Below are 18,760 nucleotides of genomic sequence, written 5' to 3'. Positions count from 1 at the left end.
TGGCATAACATTAGCTGATACAGAGTATCAATGTCTACAAATTCAAATCAATATCTATAAATTACTGCCGAAAACATATTCTCCGAATTAAAAAATGGTTTCAGAAAAGCGAGGTACTGTACTGATAATGTTTTGAGAGGTAAATAAATTGTATAGGAACAAAAAGATTCGAGAGACAAAACACATCGTATTTATAGACTTTTGCAAAGCGTTCGCCGCTATATATCTTATGCACCATTGTTGTTGTTGTTGTGGTCTTCAGTCCTGAGACTGGTTTGATGCAGCTCTCCATGCTACTCTATCCTGTGCAAGCTTCTTCATCTCCCGGTACCTACTGCAACCTACATCCTTCTGAATCTGCTTAGTGTATTCATCTCTTGGTCTCCCCCTATGATTTTTACCCTCCACGCTGCCCTCCAATACTAAATTGGTGATCCCTTGATGCCTCAGAACATGTCCTACCAACCGATCCCTTCTTCTGGTCAAGTTGTGCCACAAACTTCTCTTCTCCCCAATCCTATTCAATACTTCATCATTAGTTATGTGATCTACCCATCTAATCTTCAGCATTCTTCTGTAGCACCACATTTCAAAAGCTTCTATTCTCTTCTTGTCCAAACTATTTACCGTCCATGTTTCACTTCCATACATGGCTACACTCCATACAAATACTTTCAGAAATAACTTCCTGACACTTAAATCTACACTCGATGTTAACAAATTTCTCTTCTTCAGAAACGATTTCCTTGCCATTGCCAGTCTACATTTTATATCCTCTCTACTTCGTCCATCATCAGTTATTTTGCTCCCCAAATAGCAAAACTCCTTTACTACTTTAAGTGTCTCATTTCCTAATCTAATACCCTCAGCATCACCCGACTTAACTCGACTACATTCCATTATCCTCGTTTTGCTTTTGTTGATGTTCATCTTATATCCTCCCTTCAAGACACCATCCATTCCGTTCAACTGCTCTTCCAAGTCCTTTGCTGTCTCTGACAGAATTACAATGTCATCGGCGAACCTCAAAGTTTTTATTTCTTCTCCATGGATTTTAATACCTACTCCAAATTTTTCTTTTGTTTCCTTTACTGCTTGCTCAATATAGAGATTGAATAACATCGGGGAGAGGCTACAACCCTGTCTTACTCCCTTCCCAACCACTGCTTCCCTTTCATGTCCCTCAACTCTTATAACTGCCATCTGGTTTCTGTACAAGTTGTAAATAGCCTTTCGCTCCCTGTATTTTACCCCTGCCACCTTTAGAATTTGAAAGAGAGTATTCCAGTCAACATTGTCAAAAGCTTTCTAAGTCTACAAATGCTAGAAACGTAGGTTTGCCTTTCCTTAATCTTTCTTCTAAGATAAGTCGTAAGGTCAGTATTGCCTCACGTGTTCCAGTATTTCTACGGAATCCAAACTGATCTTCCCCGAGGTCGGCTTCTACTAGTTTTTCCATTCGTCTGTAAAGAATTCGTGTTAGTACTTTGTAGCTGTGACTTATTAAACTGATGGTTCGGTAATTTTCACATCTGTCAACACCTGCTTTCTTTGGGATTGGAATTATTATATTCTTCTTGAAGTCTGAGGGTATTTCGCCTGTTTCGTACATCTTGCTCACCAGATGGTAGAGTTTTGTCAGGACTGGCTCTCCCAAGGCCGTCAGTAGTTCCAATGGAATTTTGTCTACTCCGGGGGCCTAGTTTCGACTCAGGTCCTTCAGTGCTCTGTCAAACTCTTCACGCAGTATTGTATCTCCCATTTCATCTTCATCTACATCCTCTTCCATTTGCATAATATTGTCCTCAAGTGCATCGCCCTTGTATAGACCCTCTATATACTCCTTCCACCTTTCTGCTTTCCCTTCTTTGCTTAGAACTGGGTTTCCATCTGAGCTCTTGATGTTCATACATGTGGTTCTCTTATCTCCAAAGGTTTCTTTAATTTTCCTGTAGGCAGTATCTATCTTACCCCTAGTGAGATAAGCCTCTACATCCTTACATTTGTCCTCTAGCCATCCCTGCTTAGCCATTTTGCACTTCCTGTCGATCTCATTTTTGAGACGTTTGTATTCCTTTTTGCCTGCTTCATTTACTGCATTTTTATATTTTCTCCTTTCATCAATTAAATTCAATATTTCTTCTGTTACCCAAGGATTTCTACTAACCCTCTTCTTTTTACCTACTTGATCGTCTGCTGCCTTCACTACTTCATCCCTCAGAGCAACCCATTCTTCTTCTACTGAATTTCTTTCCCCCATTCCGTTCAATTGTTCCCTTATGCTCTCCCTGAAACTCTGTACAACCTCTGGTTCTTTCAGTTTATCCAGGTCCCATCTCCCTAAATTCCCACCTTTTTGCAGTTTCTTCAGTTTTAATCTACAGGTCATAACCAACAGATTGTGGTCAGAGTCCACATCTATGCACCATATTACATTAGAAAGGATATTCTCAGCTGATAATAAGATGGAAAGATTAAGAACAAAGAGGAACCATGATTTATCAGAGGACATAACTACAAAACAAGTTGTCCGACCAGGGTGTAGCTTATCACTCAGATTTTTACTATATACATTGACAGTATGATTCAGGTAACGAGACAGCAAATTCATTCAGCCTGAGATCATCACATTGCATATTTTTTAATACAATGCTTTCTGCGGACTACCTTTCAGTTGTACATGGTAGCGAAACTTCGCTACAAATGTCCATCTATAGAACGTAGTGAGATACTATCCATTCCAAAAACAAAGGTTGAGGTTTTAAAAGAGATAAAATCACTGAGAACTAAGATCATAGTAGGAAACAAAGCCATTGAAAAAATATGTCGCTTCAATTACATGGGAAATATTATAAACTAGGAGAATAGAGTCGACCCTGACAACAAATTGCAGAAAAATCAAAGAATACGCGGAACAGTCATTAGAAATTAAGAAATAAAGAGGAAAAAGCAACAAAAATCAAGTTTCACCAGGTGAAGGTCACCTACCCACAATGCTACTTGGAAGCGAAAATTGTACAACTACTGAAAAGCAAGAAAGAAGAATACAAGATTCAAAAATAAAGTGTCTAAGAGGAGTGAATAGATGCACAAAATTAGGTAGAAACGATGACTTGAGAGCAGAACTTGGGGTATATGTTACAAATGAGAAGATCAAATCTAATTGACAAAGGTGACTGGAACGTCTTCAAAGAATGCCATACTGAAGCCTGCAGGCCACCAAAACAAGCCTTGAATTTCAGACCTTTAGCTATAGGATCCGTATGAAAATCAGGGGTTGGGTTGTTTTGGGGAAGGAGACCAGACAGCGAGGTCATCGGTCTCATCGGATTAGGGAAGGATGGGGATGGAAGTCGGCCGTGCCCTTTCAAAGGAACCATCCCGGCATTTGCCTGGAGCGATTTAGGGAAATCACGAAAAACCTAAATCAGGATGGCCGGACGCGGGATTGAACAGTCGTCCTCCCGAATGCGAGTCTAGTGTCTAATCACTGTGCCACCTCGCTCGGTATGAAAACCAAGAAAAAGGTGAATGGACACTTATAATACGGAACTAACCTATGGTCCAGACCATGATAAAAGAAGAAGAAGAAGTCTTAGTGTATACGGGAGGAATAGAAACTTAATAAGTTAATACAAAGAGCTTTCAACTCTGGATGCAACAATGACTTTAATCCATTTGGATAACCAGGTTGAGCTTGAAGACAGACGTTTCGTCTACTTCACTTTCGTTCCAGCTCTCATGAGACATTATGGCTGGCGAGTGGTGCCATACCAGTTTTTCGGCACAATCGTCGGCCTTAGCACATCATAAATACTCGTATAAGGCCTGATATCCAAATTACTAGCAAGAGACGATCGTGTTGTGTACTCCATACCATCACGCCAGGGGTAATGTCTACATCAAGATAGCGAAAGCAATCTGGCAACGTTCGTTTTCTTTGGATCCTCCTCATGTGGATACGTTCATCTTGATGGTGACAGCAGAGCCGGGACTCGTGTGACAAGACGATTAGTGCCACTCCTGTGTCCGATGTCGTCGGCAAGTGCCGCTGTCGGCTCACATCTCCCTGCTCTCTGGTGAAGAAAAGCGGAACTGACAATCTTTAGTGTTCCAGGGGACGCCGCGCCGTTCGCAGGTGTACTTGTCGTGTAGCAAGTAACTCATTTAACTGACGTGACTGCGCCACCCTGCACTGTCTAGCGAACAATCTATCTGATCTATCGAGCGCTAGTCTCATAGGGCCGTTGAGGCCCTGCACATAGTTTAGTGTTGTATTGTATTTTATGGAACTGGGGACCTAGAAACGACGGAGATTCTTCGTCCCCGCTGTAGCCCTCAGTGGTTCACAAACCCACAACAGGCTACAGCGGTCCACTCACCCCACTGCTACCCCACACCGAACCCAGGTGGTTATTGTGCGGTTCGGCCCCCAGTGGCACCCCCCTCTCCCCCCTCCTCCTCTCCGGGAACGTCTCACACACACGAGTGTAACCACAATGTTTGCGTGGTAAACTAATTATGGTGTACGCGTACGTGGGGAAAGTGTTTTCGCAGCAATCGCCAACATAGTGTAACTGAGTCTGAATAAGGGAACCAGCTAGCATTCGCCGAGGCAGATGTAAAACCGCCGTAAAAACCATCCACATACTGGCCGGCACACCGGACGTCGACACGAATGCCCCGGTGGATTCGTGATGGGCACCTGGACGCCTTCCCTCCCGGAAAGCAGAGCGTTAGACCGCACGGGTAACCGCGCGGGCTGGGTTAACTATTACTCACGTAAACCCATTGATTTCGCATGCACATGACAGTCATGGGATCCAGAACAACACATCTACATCTACATCTATACTCCGCGAGCCACCTTACGGTGTGTGGCGGAGGGTACTTATTGTACCACTATCTGATCCCCCCTTCCCTGTTCCATTCACGAATTGTGCGTGGGAAGAACGACTGCTTGTAAGTCTCCGTATTTGCTCTAATTTCTCGGATCTTTTCGTTGTATCATTACGCGAGATATATGTGGGCGGTAGTAATATGTTGCCCATCTCTTCCCGGAATATGCTCTCTCGTAATTTCGATAATAAACCTCTCCGTATTGCGTAACGCCTTTCTTGAAGTGTCCGCCACTGGAGCTTGTTCAGCATCTCCGTAACGCTCTCGCGCTGACTAAATGTCCCCATGACGAATCGCGCTGCTTTTCGCTGGATCATGTCTATCTCTTCTATTAATCCAACCTGGTAAGGGTCCCATACTGATGAGCAATACTCAAGAATCGGACGAACAAGCGTTTTGTAAGCTACTTCTTTCGTCGATGAGTCACATTTTCTTAGAATTCTTCCTATGAATCTCAACCTGGCGCCTGCTTTTCCCACTATTTGTTTTATGTGATCATTCCACTTCAGATCGCTCCGGATAGTAACTCCTAAGTATTTTACGGTCGTTACCACTTCCAATGATTTACCACCTATGGCATAATCGTACTGGAATGGATTTCTGCCCCTATGTATGCGCATTATATTACATTTATCTACGTTTAGGGAAAGCTGCCAGCTGTCGCACCATGCATTAATCCTCTGCAGGTCCTCCTGGAGTACGTACGAGTCTTCTGATGTTGCTACTTTCTTGTAGACAACCGTGTCATCTGCAAATAGCCTCACGGAGCTACCGATGTTGTCAACTAAGTCATTTATGTATATTGTAAACAATAAAGGTCCTATCACGCTTCCCTGCGGTACTCCCGAAATTACCTCTACATCTGCAGATTTTGAACCGTTAAGAATGACATGTTGTGTTCTTTCTTCTAGGAAATCCTGAATCCAATCACAAACCTGGTCCGATATTCCGTAAGCTCGTATTTTTTTCACTAAACGTAAGTGCGGAACCGTATCAAATGCCTTCCTGAAGTCCTGGAATACGGCATCAATCTGCTCGCCAGTGTCTACGGGTACTGTGAATTTCTTGGGCAAATAGGGCGAGCTGAGTTTCACATGATCTCTGTTTGCGGAATCCATGTTGGTTATGATGAAGGAGATTTGTATTATCTAAGAACGTCATAATACGAGAACACAAAACATGTTCCATTATTCTACAACAGATTGACGTAAGCGAAATAGGCCTATAATTATTCGCATCTGATTTATGACCCTTCTTGAAAATGGGAACGACCTGCGCTTTCTTCCAGTCGCTAGGTACTTTACGTTCTTCCAGCGATCTACGATAAATTGCTGATAGAAAGGGGGCAAGTTCTTTAGCATAATCACTGTAGAATCTTAAGGGTATCTCGTCTGGTCCGGATGCTTTTCCGCTACTAAGTGATAGCAGTTGTTTTTCAATTCAGATATCGTTTATTTCAATATTTTCCATTTTGGCGTCCGTGCGACGGCTGAAGTCAGGGACCGTGTTACGATTTTCCGCAGTGAAACAGTTTCGGAACACTGAATTCAGTATTTCTGCCTTTCTTCGGTCGTCCTCTGTTTCGGTGCCATCGTGGTCAACGAGTGACTGAATAGGGGATTTAGATCCGCTTACCGATTTTACATATGACCAAAACTTTTTAGGGTTCTTGTTTAGATTGTTTGCCAATGTTTTATGTTCGAATTCGTTGAATGCTTCTCTCATTGCTCTCTTTACGCTCTTTTTCGCTTCGTTCAGCTTTTCCTTATCAGCTATGATTCGACTACTCTTAAACCTATGATGAAGCTTTCTTTGTTTCCGTAGTACCTTTCGTACATGATTGTTATACCACGGTGGATCTTTCCCCTCGCTTTGGACCTTAGTCGGTACGAACTTATCTAAGGCGTACTGGACGATCTTTCTGAATTTTTTCCATTTTTGTTCCACATCCTCTTCCTCAGAAATGAACGTTTGATGGTGGTCACTCAGATATTCTGCGATTTGTGCCCTATCACTCTTGTTTAGCAAATATATTTTCCTTCCTTTCTTGGCATTTCTTATTACACTTGTAGTCATTGATGCAACCACTGACTTATGATCACTGAGACCCTCTTCTACATTCACGGAGTCGAAAAGTGCCGGTCTATTTGTTGCTATGAGGTCTAAAACGTTAGCTTCACGAGTTGGTTCTCTAACTATCTGCTCGAAGTAATTCTCGGACAAGGCAGTCAGGATAATGTCACAAGAGTCTCTGTCCCTGGCTCCAGTTCTGATTGTGTGACTATCCCATTCTATACCTGGTAGATTGAAGTCTCCCCCTATTACAATAGTATGATCACGAAACTTCTTCACGACGTTCTGCAGGTTCTCTCTGAGGCGCTCAACTACTACGGTTGCTGATGCAGGTGGTCTATAGAAGCATCCGACTATCATATCTGACCCACCTTTGATACTTAACTTAACCCAGATTATTTCACATTCGCATTCGCTAATAACTTCACTGGATATTATTGAATTCTTTACTGCTATAAATACTCCTCCACCATTGGCGTTTATCCTATCCTTGCGATATATATTCCATTCTGTGTCTAGGATTTCGTTACTGTTCACTTCCGGTTTTAACCAACTTTCCGTTCCTAATACTATATGCGCACTATTTCCTTCAATAAGAGATAACAATTCAGGAACCTTGCCCTGGATACTCCTGCAGTTTACCAATATTACGTTAACTTTTCCTGTTTTTGGTCTCTGAGGACGGACATTCTTTATCAACGATGATAATGTCCTCTCTGGTAAGCCGTCAGGTATTTTATCGTTTCGCCCAAGGGGGGGTCCCTCTAACCTAAAAAACCCCCGTGTGCACGCCACACGTACTCTGCTACCATAGTAGCTGCTTCTGGTGTGTAGTGCACGCCTGACCTGTCTAGGGGGGCCCTACAGTTCTCCACCCAATAACGGAGGTCGATGAATTTGCAACCATTATAGTCGCAGAGTCGTCTGAGCCTCTGGTTTAGACCCTCCACACGGCTCCAAACCAGAGGACCGCGATCGACTCTGGGCACTATGCTGCAGATATTAAGCTCAGCTTGCACTCCGCGTGCGATGCTGGTTGTCTTCACCAAATCAGCCAGCCGCCGGAAGGAACCAAGGATGGCCTCAGAACCCAAGCGGCAGGCGTCATTCGTTCCGACATGTGCTACTATCTGCAGCCGGTCACACCCAGTGCGTTCAATAGCTGCCGGAAGAGCCTCCTCCACATTACGGACGAGACCCCCCGGCAAGCACACCGAGTGCACACTGGCATTCTTCCCCGACCTACCCGCTATTTTCCTGAGGGGCTCCATAACCCGCCTAACGTTGGAGCTCCCTATAACTAATAGGCCCGCCCTCTGTGACTGTCGGGACCTTGCCGGAGAATCGGCCACTGGCCCAACAGGCGAGGCATCCTGTGGTGGCTCGGAAACGATGTCATCACCACTAGGAAGCACCCCGTACCTGTTGGAAAGGGGTAAGGCAGCTGCCACGCGGCCAGATCCCACCTTCGCCTTTCGGCCAGGCACGCGCGAGCCCACCACTGTCCGCCATTCACCCTGGAGTGATGGCTGACCGGTAAGATGCTCACTGCCGAACAGGAATATCGCGGAATGATAACCTACAGACTCTGCAGACCGCGATCCTGCCGCTCTAGAGATCCAGCACTAGCTGACAGACATGTCTTCTTGTTGCACTATGCATAAAACCATCTTCTCATAAATAACAATATTCCAGTGAGAATTCGGAATGAGTGACCCGCTGCATAGATTTTCCTTACATACAGAATTCATATGATGGTACTCCTACCTAATTTCTGCGGCTCTATGATAATCCACAATTACATCTTCATCTATACTCTACAAGACATCTTGCAGTATGTGGCGGAGCATACTTTCCACTCTCCCTGTTCCAGTCTCGCATATTTCGCGCGATGAACGATTGCTGGTAAGCCTCCAGGTGCGCTCGAATCTTTCTAAATTTATCTTCGTGGTCTTTTCGCGAGATATATGTAGGAGGAAACAATATATTTTTTGTCTCTACTAGGAACGTACGCTCTCGAAACGTTGACAATAAACTCCACCGTGATGCATAACGCCTCTGTTGCAGCGTCTGCTACTAGAGTTAGTTGAGCACGTCTGTGACGCTTTCGTGATTACTGAATGAACCCGTAACGAAAAGCGCCGCTTTTCTTTGGCTCTCCTCTATATCGTCTACCAGTATTATCCCATTCTGACGAGCAGTATTCAAGTGTTGATCGAACAAGTGTTTTGTAGACTACTTCCTTTGTTCGTGGACTACCTTTCCTCAAAATTCTTCCAGTTGATTCTCTAGCATCTGATTAGTAGAGATTAATTTTATGGGTTCATTTTATTTAAAATCGCTCCGGACGCACACTCCTCTGTAATTTATGAAGCAGCTGGTTCCAGAGATTGTACCGCATTTTTGTATTCACACAATAAAGAGCCTCACTGTCTCTGTATTTGTTTATGTTGAGGGTCAGTAGTCACTCCCTGCACCAAGCATCGATCCTGTGCAGCTCTTCCAGCAATTCGCTACAATATTATAGCGTCGCAACTTCTCTGTATACAACAGCATCATCCAAGATAAGCTTCGTGGGACTTCTTACATTATATACTAGGTCGTTTATTGTTGTGAAATAATTTCCTGGGGCACGCTTGAATTTACTTTTACGTCTGAACACTTCTCTCCGTTTAGAACGACATGCTATGCTCTGTTTGCTGCAAACTCTTCAGTCCAGTCACACAGTTGGTTAGATATTCCGCATGCTCGTATTTAGCACATTAGGTGGAAGTACGAAACTGTATCGAATGCGTTCTGGAAGTCAAGGATCATGGCATCTAAACTGAAGAGCCAAAAATGCTTGTGCACTTGCGTAGTATCGTGTAGGGCCACCACGAGCATGCAGAAGTGCCGCAACACGACGTGGTATCGACTCGACTAATGTCGGAAGTAGTTCTGGAGGGAACTGACACCATGAATCCTGCAGAGCTGTGCGTGAGTCCGTAAGAGTAGGAGGGGGTGGAGATCTCTTCTGAACAGTACGTTCCAAGGCATGACATATATGCTCAATAATGTTCATGTCTGCCGGCCGGTGTGGCCGAGCGTTTCTAGGCACTTCAGTCCGAAAGCGCGTGACAGCTACGGTCGCAGGTTCGAATACTGCCTCGGGAATGGATGTGTGTGATGTCCTTAGGTTAGTTAGGTTTAATTAGTTCTAAGTTCTAGGCGACTGATGACCTCAGAAGTTAAGTCGCATAGTGCTCAGAGCCATTTTGTTCCATTGTCCTGCTGGAATTTCCCAAGTCCGTCGGAATGCACAATGGACATCAATGCATGCAGGTGATCAGACAGGATGCCTAGATACGTGTCACCTGTCAGAGTCGTATCTAGACGTATCAGGGGTCCCATATCACTCCAACTGCACACGCTCCATTACAGAGTCTTCGCCAGCTTGAACAGTCCTCTGCTGACATGTAGGATCCATGTATTCATGAGGCTGTATCCGTACCCAAACAAGTCCGTCCAGTCGATAGAATTTGAAACGAGACTCGTCCGACGAGTAAACATGTTTCCAGTCATGAACAGTCCAATGTCGTTGCTGACGGACCCAGGAGAGGGGTAAAGCTTTATGTCGTGCAGTCATCAAGGATATACTAGTGGGCCTCCGACTCCGAAAGCACGTTTCGATGATGTCTTGTAGAATGGTTTACTTGGTGATGGCCAGCAATGAAATCTGCAGCAAGTTGGGGAAAGGCTGGACTTCTGTGACGTTGAACTATTATCTTTAGCTGTTGTTACTCCCGTTCTTGCAGGATCTTGTCTCCGGCCGCAGCGATGTCAGATATTTGACTTTTTACCGAATTCCTGATATTCACAGTACACTCGTAAATTGACCGTACGGAAAAATCCCATCTTCATCGCTTTCTCGGAGATGCTGTGTCCCATTGCTTGTGCCCCTACTGAAACACCACGTTCAAACTCACTTAGATCTTGACAACCTGCCATTGTAGCAGCAGTAACCGATCTAATAACTTTGCCAGACACTTGTCTTACGTAGGCATTGCCGACCACAGCAACGTAACCTGCCTGTTTACATATCTCTGTATTTGAATACACATCCCTACAGCAGTTTCTTTGGCGCTTCAGTGTATATGGGTGCCTACATCTACAGCATTCTCTGGTTAGTCAGAAAACAGAGCGAGCTGGTTTTCACAAGTTTGTTGTTTTCAGAACTCATATTGGTTCTTATAGAGGCGATTTTCGCCCTCCAGAAATATCATAATAAGCGAGCACGAAACATATTCCATAATTCTTTAACTGACCGACGTCAGAGATATAGGTGTATAGTTTTGTGTCTGTGTTCGACGACCCTTCTTGGAAACAGGAATAACCTATGATGTTTTCCTATCCTCAGGAACACTTCGCTACTCTAAAGACCTAAGGTACACTGCTGCTACAAGAGGGGAAATCATTTGCGTGTCGCACCATGGAGTACACTTCGTGTCAGTTTGATGCTGGTTGCATGCAGCCTTCATGGTATTACAATTTTAATGCCTAGCAGTGTACTACTGTGTTTGTTAATCACAGATTATAATTTAGTAGCTACCTTATGAAGAGATGCCAATACTTTTCTCGAAATAACTAGAATCATACACATACCATGTAAACTTCTTTCTGTGAAGTATTTTGAAGTTAGTTCTCGTAATTTGTCGACAGAACAGTGCCACCTACAACATGCATATGTGATTCACGCGCTTCAGTCCACTATAGTATTCCGCGAGCGTGCATGTTTCGGCTGTTGCAGGTGGCAACGTCTTCAGGGGTGACGGCAGGGGCCGTGGAGCGACGGCTCCATTAGGCAGGTGTGTAGCCCTGATGGCGCGCCCCGAGCCCCGGGACAACTTGCGGCCCGCATTACGCGCCTGCCCCTAATGGCCTCCATAGGCGGCATCGCCTCTACGTCTCAATGCATGCTCACGCCGATGCCACTCTCCATCTATATACACAGCCTTCCAGCGAGCGTTCTTCCATTATCCGTAACACTGAACATACCGTCCTCATACGTGATGGGTAAGGAGACCGTTTACAATTTTTTCTTGTGGAATCTGGCTTTAAATACCAGCACATATCATCAATACATACTCCATAATGTCACCAAACGAGCTACTCGTACCAAAATTAACCTGCAGATACACAGAGTAGATTATCGATGTGTACATGCAGATAGCTCTAAAAATCATTTTTTACGCAAACCATTATTTACGTTTCTCTCACTACTCAACTAGAAGTCAATAGAAAGTAAAACTAACGAATACATACGTAAAATAATCGAATTTTAAAGATTTCAAGAAGTAGCTTCGTTAAAAATAAGCATGTTCGTCACAATGTGAACGTAAAGTTTCAGTCGTACAAAAGCGTCGTTATTTTGCAAACAGCGTGCTTTCTCTGGGCTCGTTTGACAGAGATTCTTAACGAATACCATCGAAGAAGTGTGTCATACTCTTCCCCACATATACACTATCTGATCGGAAGTATCCTGACACTAATAACAATGCGGCATTGAGCTGTAGCTTCAGATGCTATGAGAGGCGAACCCGCTAGTATAACGTGGGGCAGGAAGTGTTATGATGTAAGTGGAACAGAAGAATATGTCGTGAGGAGGGCTCAAAGACTTCGAAAGTGGAATCTTCTTTGGGTGCTATTTGAGTAACAAATCCATCAGGGACATTCCAAGCCATCTAAGGCTTTCCGAGTCGCCTCTTGGTGATGTCATCTTGAAATTGTAATGCAAGGGAACAACCATATATAAACGAAGACTAGGCAGATCTCTCATAATGACGGACTTCCGAGCAGTGTGCAGGATGAAATCAGTGAATCACTTATGATCTCCAAAGTGCTACCTGAATTTCAGCTACCATAATGACTGTGCGAAGATAGCTAAAATGAAATTCTAAGCGACATTTTGGATGGTGTAAACACTGACGCTAAAGGACAGTGAATGACTGGAAACGAGCGATTTGGAGTAATGCATCACGCTTTTCCCTGTGGCAATCCGATCGAATGGTTTGGGTTTGGCAAATGCCTGGAGAACTTTACCGCCCTCATGAGTAGTTCCAACAGCCAAGTAGAGTGGAGTCGTGTTACCCGGCCTGAACTCAATAGAACAGCTCTGGATTTTCCACATTCCCAGACAACGCACGTAAGTTGAAATAATCCACTTGAACTGTAGGCAGTATCTATGTTGGCGTCGAAAAGTTACCGAGTATAATTCATGAAAGGTGCTGTAATACTGCAAGTCATGTTCATTGGTATGTGTTAGTATTTTCCCCCTAAACCAATTTTAGTAGAAGATTTAGTGACATTCGTACCTTTTGCTCTTAATTTCCTTTAGCTTTTCATTTTTCTCTATCTACCACTGGGTCTGCTGTTTATGAGCAATCGCCCAGCAGAGCTTTAATCAATTGTGGTTATTGCGGTCTTCAGTCTGAGGACTGGTTTGATGCGGCTCTCCGTTTTACTCCATCGTATCCAGTCCTCTTCATCTCTGCATAACAACCTCAACCTACAGTCATCTGAAGCTGCTTACGTACGCAGGCCTTGGCCCCTACAACGTTTACCCTCCGCAATTCCAGCAGCTACCAAACTGAAGTTTCCTTGATATCCAAAGACGAACCGTATCAACTGATCCTTTCTTGTAATCAAGTTGTGCCACAATTTTTTCTGTAGTTCGACTCAGTATCTCTTCATTTATTATTCGCTCTTGCAAACTAATCTTCACATTTCGAGAGATCCCATCCTTGTCTAAACTGCTTATCGATCACTTTCCACTTCCATATAAGGTTACACTCTTGAGAAATACCTTCAGTAAGCACTTCTGACACGTAAATTGATAATACATCTACATCTACACAGATACTCCCAAAGCCACCGTACGATACGCGGCGGAGGGTACCCTATACCACTACCAGTCATCTCCTGTACCACTTGCAAATAGAGCGAGCTACAAACGACTGTCTGTATGCCTCCGTATGAGCCATAATTTATGTATCTCATCTTCGTGGTCCCTACGCGCAGTGTATGTTGGCGGCAGTGGAATCGTGTGGCGGTCAGCTTCAAGTGCCGGTTCTCTAAATTTTCTCAGTACAGTTTCTCGAAAAGAACGCCGCCTTCCCTTAAGAGATTCCTATATGAATTCCCGATGCATCCTGGTAACACTTACGTGTTAAGATGTTCATAAATTATCACAACCAGTCACCTTTTTAAATAGATGTGTTTCAGTAAACCGTGATCGGTTTCGAGATGCCTACCAGCTCATCATCAGATAGTGCAGATGTACATTCAGTGCTTTTTTGTTGTAGCTTTGTGAGGCTTGATGTGTATAGTTAATAGATTTGCAGCTATATACTAGGTGATCAAAAATTCAGTATAAATTTGAAAACTTAGCAAACCACGGAATAATGTAGATAGAGGGGTAAAAATTGACACACATGCTTGGAATGACATGGGGTTTTATTAGAACCAAAAAAACCTAGTTCACAAATTGTCCGACAGATGGTGCTGGACAGCAAAACGTCAGTGACTGCGCATGACAATCGTGTGTAAAAGGAGCTGTAATGAGAGAGAGGATCAGATGCGCCAGCAGTCGCGGCACGTTGACGTTACCTGAAAAGGCGCTTTTAGTGAAACTGTATTATCAGAATGGGGAATGTGCTACTCCAGCGTTACGATCCTATCACCATAGGAAGAGGATTCGTACGGGTAAAGATCCGTTGACAAATGCAGCTGTGGTGAGAATGATTTCGAAGTTCGAAGCCACGGGTTGTTTAGACGATAGACCCCGTAGTGGACGACTGAGGGCAAGCCGTAATGCTGCTGAGACAGTTCAGGAAGAAAGGAGACTGTAGCAAGCTCGTCTATGCACGGGGAAGTCAGCGCTCGTGTGGTCGCACGTCGCACCGTCATTCCATACACTTCTGTTCCGTTGGAACTTAGGCGTACCCTCCGACGCTATCCGTACAAAATCCATCGGCATCATAAACTGTTACCTGGCGATTTAGTGAAGCGGAGGGCATTTGTGGTGTGGGCGTTTCAAAATATGGCGGAAGATGACGATTGGTTGAGTAACGTGTTGTGGACCGACGAAGCTCATTTCACGCTCCGAGAGTCTGTCAACGCCCACAACTGCGGAATTTGGGCTACCGAAAATCCTATAACTGTCGTGGAAACTCCATTGCATGACGAGAAAGCCATGGTATGAGCCTTTTTACTTCGAGGAAATGCGTGATTCTGGTTTTGTAACTGCTACCGTGACGGTTGAGAGGTACGCCGATATGTTACAGAATCGCATCATCCCCAGCCTGGCTGGTAAACACCTGCTGGAGCGTACGATGTTTATGTAGGATGGCGCTCCACCCCATATTGCTAGTCGCGTGAAAGACCTCTTGCGCGTCGTTTGGTGATGATCGTGTGCTCCGCCACCACTTTCGTCATGCTTGGCCTCTCAGGCCTCCAGACCTCAGTCCGTGCGATTATTGGCTATGGGGCTACCTGAAGTCGCAAGTGTATCGTGATCGACCGAGATCTCTAGGGATGCTGAAAGACAACATCCGACGCCAATGCCTCACCATAACTCCGGACATGCTTTACAGTGCTGTTCACAACATTATTCCTCGACTACAGCTATTGTTGAGGAATGATGGTGGACATATTGAGCATTTCCTGTAAAGAACATCATCTTTGCTTTGTCTTACTTTGTTATGCTAATTATTGCTATTCTGATCAGATGAAGCGCCATCTGTCGGACATTTTTTTGAACTTTTATATTTTTTTGGTTCTAATAAAACCCCATGTCATTCGAATGTGTGTAAATTTGTATCTCTCTATGTACATTATTCTGTGATTTATTCAGTTTTCAAATTTATACTGACTTTTTGATGACCCAGTACATTTGTTATATATAACAAAAATATGTCTGCACACTCTAGTAACTATATGCAACAAGACTCACAAAGCTACAACAATGAAACCAATTAATTTATGTATGCATATCTGATGATGAACTGGCAGGTAGCTTGAAACTGGTCATGGTTTACTGAAATACATCTATTTAAAAAGGCCACTGGTTGTGGTGATTTCCGAAAACCTTTTCATATTACAGTAGTAGTGTTCCATATCCACAGTGGATAAAAGTTTTACTTACGTGTTATTCGATCCTATCGGAAACAAATCTAGCCGCCCACCTCTTTCTAAAATCCGATCTGTTGCGGTTCCCAAACACTCGAGCAGTACTCAACGAAAGGTCACACCAGCGCCCTAGGTGCGGTCTCCCTTACAGGTGAAACATTCTTCCCTACAATTCTTCCAATGAACCGAAGTCGACCATTCGCCTTAGCTACCACAGTTCTCACAGGCTCGTTCCATCCCATATCGCTTTGCAGTATAACGCCCAGATATTTAACCGACTTGATTGTGTCAAGCAGGACACTTGCAATGCTGTATCCGAAAATTGTTGGTTTGATCTTCATACTCATCCGCACTAACTTACAATTTTGCTCATTTAGGATTAGCTGCCATTTATCACACCAACTAAAAATTTTGTCCAAGTCGTCTTGTGTCTTCCTACAGTCACTCAACTTCGACACTTCACCGTAACTCAACTTCGACACTTCACCGTACTCCACAGCATCATACGCAAACAACCGCGGATTGCTGCCCACCCTGTCCGCCAAATCATTTTTGTATGTAGATAACAACAGCGCTCCTGTCACACTTCCTTCGGGCACTTTTGGCGGTACCCTTATCTCTGATGAACTCTCGCCATCGAGGACAACATACTAGGTTCTATTACTTAAGAAGTCGTAGAGCCACATCACATATCTGTGAGCTTATTCCATATGCTTGTACCTTCGTTAACGACCTTTTTAAGAAGTCTTCGAGCCACATCATATATCTGTGAACATTCCATATGCTTGTACCTTCGTTAACAACTTGCAATGGGGCAATATGTCAAGTGATTTCCACAAATCTACAAATATGGAATCTGTCCGTTGTCCTTCATCCATTCTTCGCAGTATATCAGATGAGAAAAGGACAAGCTGAGTTCCGCGCGAGCGATGCTTCCTAGAACCGTACTGATTCGCCAACATAAGTTTCTCTGTCTAAAGAAAGTTTAATATATTCGAACCGAAAATATGTTCAAGGATTCTGAAGCAAATCGAAGTTATTGATATTGGTCTGGGAATTTTGCGGATCCGTTCCTTTACCTTCTTATATGTTGGAGTCACCTACGTTTTTTTCCAGTCACATGGGGCTCTGTTCTGAGCGAGAGATTCACGATGAATGCTATCTAGGTAAGAGGCCAGTGCCTGTCTGTAAAAACCGAATTGGGATTGCATCCGGATCTGATGATTTATTTGTTTTCATGTCTTTCAGTTTTTTCTCTACGCCATGGATGCTTATTACTATGTCATCCGTACAGAAGTCTGCCCGATTGTCAATTGACAATGTTTGTACGATTCTCCTGTGTGAATAATTTCTTGTGCGTGAAATTTAAAACTTCAACTGCCACACCCGACTGGTCAACAAGTGACTGAAGAATAAATGTAAACAAATCTCTATTTTTCAGAAAGACTTTTATAGCTATCGTCACTCTGCATTTGATAAGCGCTCTACTTAGAAGCCGGCCGGGGTGGCCGTGCGGTTCTAGGCGCTACAGTCAGGAACCGCGTGACCGCTACGGTCGCAGATTCGAATCCTGCCTCAGGCATGTATGTGTGTGATGTCCTTAGGTTAGTTATGTTTAAGTAGTTCTAAGTTCTAGGGGACTGATGACATCAGAAGTTAAGTCCCATAGTGCTCAGAGCCATTTGAAACATTCTACTTAGAACATCATTTATTTTGTTGTCCAAATAGCAAAATTCAACTTCTGCTTTTAATGTATCCTTTTCTAATCTAAATCTGTCATCATTGCCAGACTGAATTTGGTTACATTCCATGATCGTTCTTTCGCTTGTGTTAACGTTCATCGTCTACTATCTTTTGCAGACACTATCAGTTCCGGTAAACTGCTATGCTAAGTCCGTTCTTGTCTGTGAAAGAATTAAAACGTCCTCGCTAAAAGCTCAATGTTTTTGTTTCTTCTCACTGAATATTAATTCCCTTTCAAAATTTCTCTTTGCTTTCCTCCACAGCTCACTCGATTTATAGATTAAATATCATCGGGGATAGGCTACAGATCTGTCTCACTTCTTTCTCAGCCACTGCTTCCCTTTCACCTCCTTCCATTCTTATAACTGCAGGCTGGTTTCTGCACAGCTTGTAAATAATATTTCTCTTCCTTTATTTTATTGCTGCTACCTTCAAAATTTCAGAGAGTGTAGTGTAGTTAACATTGTCAAAATCTTGCTCTAAATATACAAATGCAATGAACGTAGACATTCCTACTTGATCATTTTGTACTTTCTGTGAATCGCATATTTTTGACTTGATATCCCCGTGATCCTTTGCTGACTTCACTATTTTACGTATCAAAGCTATTCAATTATATTTTATTGTATTCCTCTCCCCTCTTTAGTCCTATGTCGTCCAAATCTCCTTCTGAAACTCTGAATACATCAACGTTCCGTCTCAACAATTTTTTATTCACTTCCAAATTCTTACGTTTTAATCTGCATTTCAAAACCAGTAAATTATGGTCAGAGTTGACATCTGCCCCTGAAAATATCTTATAAAATAAAATCTGGTTTCAAAATCCCCGTTAGCAATAATCCTGAAAAGTGGTAGGGTCTGCACGTCTCTGCCAAGTATA

The 18,760-nt window shown here is 43.5% G+C and overlaps 1 protein-coding gene across 1 annotated transcript in view; it reads right to left on the bottom strand.

Moving 5' to 3' along the window:
* The window catches only part of LOC126456112 (uncharacterized), a 196,861-nt gene that overhangs the window by 127,932 nt on the left and 50,169 nt on the right, over window positions 1-18,760 (bottom strand). The gene's annotated exons all lie outside the window — the stretch shown is intronic.

This window comes from Schistocerca serialis, chromosome 2 (genome assembly GCF_023864345.2).
Source record: "Schistocerca serialis cubense isolate TAMUIC-IGC-003099 chromosome 2, iqSchSeri2.2, whole genome shotgun sequence".
Lineage (NCBI taxonomy): Eukaryota > Metazoa > Arthropoda > Insecta > Orthoptera > Acrididae > Schistocerca > Schistocerca serialis.
Note: the sequence above shows the minus strand (reverse complement) of the source record. Positions and strands in the feature narration are given on the sequence as shown.